Consider the following 6,387-nt stretch of genomic DNA (forward strand, 5'->3'; position numbering starts at 1 on the left):
AAACTAAATTGATTGGAATTGGAGAATCCCAAGTACTATAAAAACGAAACATTGCTTCATCATTGTAAGCCTAGTTGGTTGCTCTAGGTTTTGAATAATTTTGTTTGACTACCAACTTTTGAACAGACTAAAAAAGAGCAGATTGCACAACCTAGTGAATAGAGTAAACCTAGCTAAATAGTTTGTGGGGATTGGCTAAGGATTTAAATTAACCGATTATTTTAACAGCTCTAGTTAAGGCAAGAATAATTTGTATTCATATTTTGTTATATTTCAAAAAAAATTTAATTTATATACTAAAGATTCCCGTCATGCAGCCCACTACCAAAGTGATAATTGAAAAAGAAAGGGTACTGCCGGTTGAGAAATGCAATATTAGCAGTCGAATGGCACTGCAGTGCAATGGGAGAACTGCAATGGTAGCTGTAATGTACTGGGTGTTATTATGTACAACAAACAGGAATAATGAAAGGAAAATGTTATGTTTATATCTCTCCCCTGCCATGGGAGAAATGTAATATTATAAGTAAAATGGCAAGCCGCTGTGTAATATACACAGGCTTGGGGGGGAGGCTGTATATCATTGCTCATAGCAAGCAATAGCAAGAAGTTGTGATATTCATCTATATATCTATAAAATTACGCTGATTTCAAAAATCTAAACAGATTTTACCTGCTTGATCTCCATGGCTGCATGCCTACTTGATCTCTATGGCTGCATGCCTACTTGATCTCCATGGCTGCATGCCTACTTCATCTCTATGGCTGCTGCATGCCTACTTGATCTCTATGGCTGCATGCCTACTTGATCTCTATGGCTGCATGCCTACTTGATCTCGATGGCTGCATGCCTATTTGATCTCTATGTCTGCATGCCTACTTGATCTCTATGGCTGCATGCCTACTTGATCTCTATGGCTGCATGCTTACTTGATCTCTATGGCTGCATGCTTACTTGATCTCTATGGCTGCATGCCTACTTGTCCTCTGTGGCTGCATGCCTACTTGATCTCTATAAACTTGATCTCTCTTGAACTATAGAAATAGATGTATATCTATAAGAAAATGTAGGCCTATTTCTTAATTTTGCAGACATTAAAAATGGCTTAGCAGTACCGCAATATTGACTACAGCCGCAGTATCATCAACAAAATCTTTTGAAAAATAATAACAGTAACATATTGCACACCATCGGTCACTATAGGCTCACTTTGATCTTCTAAATTCTAAAGGATATTCTTATAATTAAATCTTATAATAATCCGATAAAACTGAATAATTATTCTTATTATTAAATATTGTAATAATCTTATAAGAATCGTTAGAAAAATATCATCGTCATTTTCTTTACTGTCACTGCTTTGGACATCAATTGGAATATCGAAGTACTCATTATAAGTGTCCAAAATGTCAGAGTCCGGTAGAATTGGCAAAAAAACGATTACTTTTCAGTACTTCTACGTTGATTACAGAAACCTTCGGCAATTGGACAATGCCATAGACTGGTGAAATGTGCACGCCTTTTTTGTGAAATGCGCACGACTTCATGGTTCTACTCTTTTTTGCACGGCCTTATCAGCGTTTCATTGGCCGGTCTTAATTTTGAGTAAAAAACGCTCGTCAAGTTTTTATCGCGAGTTTAAGCCAAATTCATCTGTCTATGTATAATCCGATCAGATGGGTTAGTTTTAGGATATTGCAGAAACTGTTCAAAAACTTGGTAACATATTTAAATATGTTTACACGTGTTTTGTATCATTATTAATTGTTATACTTGAGCGACCTTACACAAAATTGGTTAACACTTTTGGTGTTTTTTATGATACAAGGGTGTGATAACGGCCGTGGACGGATAATCTTTCGGGAGTTGTCTGCGTATATGCATTTATCATTGAGCTCCCAAACATTCGCTTCGCTCGTGTTTGGTTGTGGGATAATTGACAAGGTTTAATGACGGAGAAAAAAATAAATATATTGTTTTCATTGAAATTTTTATTATTTTTTTCTTAAGACAAACAAGACAAAACAGGACACTAAATGTCAAAACAAGTGAATTACCTACACCAAAATACTTTTACAAGAAATATAATGTCCTACAGTGCGTTATAGTAAAACTTTAATTGTTGATAAAGAAACATTGGGAACAAGTGAATCAAAGGCTATGTTATCATTTTATTATTATTATCAGTTATTATTATGTTACAAGTACAGCTTTAGCCTGTGGTCTGTTACAATGACATCAGGTAGAAGCAGCATTCCAAGCTGCTGTGACTAAAGATGAACACTTGAAGCTAAATAACAACTTGATCCAAGTGATAGAGTTTACTAATGATATGAGGTCTTGTAATAATTTGAACCAATTGTTTGAGGTTTTACAGTAAAGCTAACCAATAGTGAAGAGTGGTTCATAGCTGTAACTACTATTAGGTCTTACAAAATTTCCAAGACTTTGTAATGAGGTAGCCGACCGTCAGGAGAGTTTTTATTCAGTACTCTTTTTACACTGTGGTCACACTATACACTCTATGCTCTAGCTGCAATTGTCTTTCCTTTTCCAATCTTGTAATTGTCTTTCCTATGATAGGGCTTAGTTTTCTATAAATAAACAGTTGAGGGAGAAAGTGTGGCAGAGAGAGAGAGAAAGTGTGGAAGAGAGAGATGAAGAGAGAGAGTGTGTGTGGGAGAGAGAGTGTACGGGAGAGAGGAAATGAGAGAAGGACGGAAAGGTAGAGAGAAACGGGAGACAGAGAGTGGAAAGGAGAGGAAGGGAAAGAGGGAGAGGGAACGAGTGGGAGGGAGACCGAGACAGTAAGCGGGAGAGAAGGAGCGGGAAGGGGATGGAGAAAGAGGGAGCTGAAGAGAGAGAGAGGGAGCGGGAGAGAGGGGGAGCGGGAGAGAGGCGGAGAGAGGCGGAGAGGAGGTGATGAAAAAGAGAGTTGAATAAATAATAGTCAAAACAATAATCAAAGAATAAAGATTGGGTTGTGAGAAAAAGTGAACAGACAGACAACAGACAATACTTTTATAGATAAGGTAAAGATGAACTGTATATATTGGTAGGGAGCTAAATATCAGACACAGGTGCTTAGCCAAATACTCTGATGATGACTTATGTTACTATGGTTGACACTCATGGTGACATCTTTCTACAGGTTCTCTATAGCAGCCCTGAAAATACGACAAAGGCGGTAAAGAGGCATGATATCATTCCTTCAGATAACCAGTCTGGTGAGTAGTGAACTGTTTCCAAAAGTATTTAAGTAAACAAGAGAAAAAATAAAGTCTGAGATGGTCACTTAATGACTGGATCACTAGCAATGACTCAGGGTTATGAGACTAAATATACTTGTAATATATCGGAAGGCATGGAGCATATACATACAAAGTTTAGCTGAAATCAGTCAAACTTCATAATCATAATCTATGTGCTTTCGAGTGTGGAAAACAAGGAAACGCATGATGTTTGGGCATGCCAACAGACACACAATCAATGAAGTGGAGTTTGTTAATATAATACTAGATACTATATTAATATAGATATTTATCTTTTTTACTAAGATAAGAGCCGTGTCCGTCTCCCTGCAACCATGGTGACAGGTTGTGAAAAAAACTTTGCGGCCTACAGGATTTGAACTCCTCACATGTGGCTCAACAGCTCTTCACGCTTTCAAATGCCATAATCTGTCTTCTAAAAGTTTGGTATAAATGTGCACACACTTGTTCTCTGCACTTTATTGGAACACCTGACAGTCTCACAGCACCCTGGACTACCCGGCACTAGTGTATGTAATAGGACGGAATTTCATGTTTAAAATGGGAACGCTACAATTTAACAAGTGAAAACACAAGCATTTACATCCACCTTTGTTAGACACTAGTGTAGCAGTTTCTCTCAAACACTTCCTTCCTTAGCAGTTATTTTCAATGTTTCAATCATCAACTGCTGGAGTTGTTAAATTAAACACATCTTACCGCTACCACCAGTGTGGTGGATTTTACCGTGCCACTTTCACAATTTCCCACAAGCCGAGTAATCACGAAGACCGAGTTGTTATCTGAGCATACAATGTATATTTACATAATAAATATAGTTGTATTAATATAACAACGTCATGCATACAAAAATATTACACAGTATAAGGATGGTGTCTCTTGTACGCAGGGAGCTGCGCTGCTCTACCTGCCTCTTCATCGCGTCTGTTCTTTTATCTGCCTCGTTCTTGTTGGCTCTGCCCACTTGCGGTTTCGCTTCCCGCCGTATTTTTGGTGGCTACGTGACCCACGTTACTCCTGCTTTATCGTCGGCCCAGCCTCCGGGCGAGAGAGGGAGGCCTGGCCCGGCCTGTCACCTGGCCGTCACGCTGGCACCGGCTCTGGTCGTGATGCGTTTCCCTCGCATAATCCTAATAAAGTACGAGGTGGTGAATGACAAAGTATTTAATTTATCCATATCTATCAACACCTTTAGTTACGGGAAAAAAATAAACCTTATTAAATAAACCTTATCCTATTATTATTTTAGTCCTAAGACTCTCTTAGTAGCACCATAAACTCCAAAACAAGTGAATAACATACACCAAAATACTTTCAACATAAATATGATGTTCTAAAACAGGTTATAGTAGAATCACTAAATGTTGGGTAAGCAACCGCAAGGATAAGTGAATCAAAGGCTAAGATATTATTTTATTAATTATCAGTTATTATGCTACAATTAGAGCTGTAGCCTGTGGTCTGTTACAGTTACATCAGGTAGAAGCAGCATTCCAAGCTGCTGTGACTAAAGATGAACACTTGAAGCTAAATAACAACTTGATCCAAGTGATAGAGTTGACTAATGGTATGAGGCCATGTAATAATTTGAACCAGTTGTATGAGGTTTTACAGTGAAGTTATAGTGAAGATATGTTGTTTATATGTACATATATCCTGTCCGAATATACAGGCATCCTGTTAGTATGTTCAGATACATTGTTCTAATGGTTAGATAGGCTATTATTGTGTACAGGTATGATTTTTTATGCACACATATGTTGTTCTTATGTTCATATGTATAGTATGCTGCTCATATGTACAGATATCCTGTCCATATGTACAAATATGCTGTTCATATTTGCAGATAGGATGTTCATTTTTGCAGACAGGATGTTCATATGTATGAACTGTCTTTTCATAGGTATGGATTTTGTTTTCCTATGTATAGATATGGACAATAAGCTGTGGAAGATGAGATACAGAGGTGTTAGAAATAGCTGAAACAGCCGGTAAACGTAAGCATTGCAAAGACCAAGATTCAGCAGTTACTAGGGTGACTCTATAATACTGATCATGTTTGTTGATGGCAATGCATAGAGTTTGTATCATACACTTTTGTAAGCAGATGTCTATGCTTTGCAGCGTCAACATACTCATTTGAACAGACGTGGTTCATGATATTTGTAGACAAGTCAAGCTGATAATCTGCCCCAAAGCGTTTCCCAAGCTATTCTTACTAGCCTTTTCTCCAACCATTACCTTAATGCCTAGTACAGTGTCTGCTCCAATCAGAAGTGACACCTGTAGCTTTTTATTCCTTGGATGTCTGATGGCTTACAGCTATCTCAAGAAGGTAAACATTGAAGAGACTTATTCTGCCTGGTCTCCGTGTTGGGGTAGAGTGGGTTGAGGTTTGCTGCATTGTTAGCTGCCTGAAGTTGAGGATACTGTTGGCTAGACAGATGCAGTGAAATCCTTAATACAGTCAAACATCTACATACAATTTTTTTTGGCATCCAGCGAAAGGATTTAAGCAAATATTTTCTCTTGACATACAAACTTACGAACTAGTTTAACATACGCTGCCGGATGTTTTTTTAACCAAGACATCTTCGTCAAGTAAAAGTAAATGTAAAAGTATAAAATTCTAGATGACAGAATAACAAAAAGCAGTTAAATTTAGGATTGTTGTAAGTTAGAATAAGTTATGCTGCGTATTCTTACTACTGAGTCTGAGATGCATAGACTTCAGATACAGGTAGAGTTATTTGTTTCTTGACCATTTTTAAAAACAGCAAACAGTTTAATAGTGTACCACCTTTGTCAACATCTTCACCGGAGTCGGCTACATTTCCATAATAGGCAGACTACATGTGAATGCAGAATCAGCAGATAACCTTGACCTTAATTTACTAGTATATTACTCTAAGTTAGTTATAGGTTTAGCCTCTGATATTAATACGAGTACTGCTTATAGTTACTCCAACATCCTATGCATCTATTTCTTGCCTGCCCATAAAACTCTTCTTAAGAATTGTAAGCGGGTTCACACCAATTATTTTTGCTCATGCAAAAACTCAAGGGTTGTCTTCATTTTAGCACGCCCATCAAGGTTCTCATGATGTTCTGTAC

The 6,387-nt window shown here is 37.6% G+C and overlaps 1 protein-coding gene across 1 annotated transcript in view; it reads right to left on the minus strand.

The window, feature by feature from the left end:
* The window catches only part of LOC137404153 (repetitive organellar protein-like), a 245,932-nt gene that overhangs the window by 137,924 nt on the left and 101,621 nt on the right, over positions 1 to 6,387 (minus strand). The window lies entirely within an intron of this gene.

Source organism: Watersipora subatra, chromosome 9 (assembly GCF_963576615.1).
Source record: "Watersipora subatra chromosome 9, tzWatSuba1.1, whole genome shotgun sequence".
Classification (NCBI taxonomy): domain Eukaryota; kingdom Metazoa; phylum Bryozoa; class Gymnolaemata; order Cheilostomatida; family Watersiporidae; genus Watersipora; species Watersipora subatra.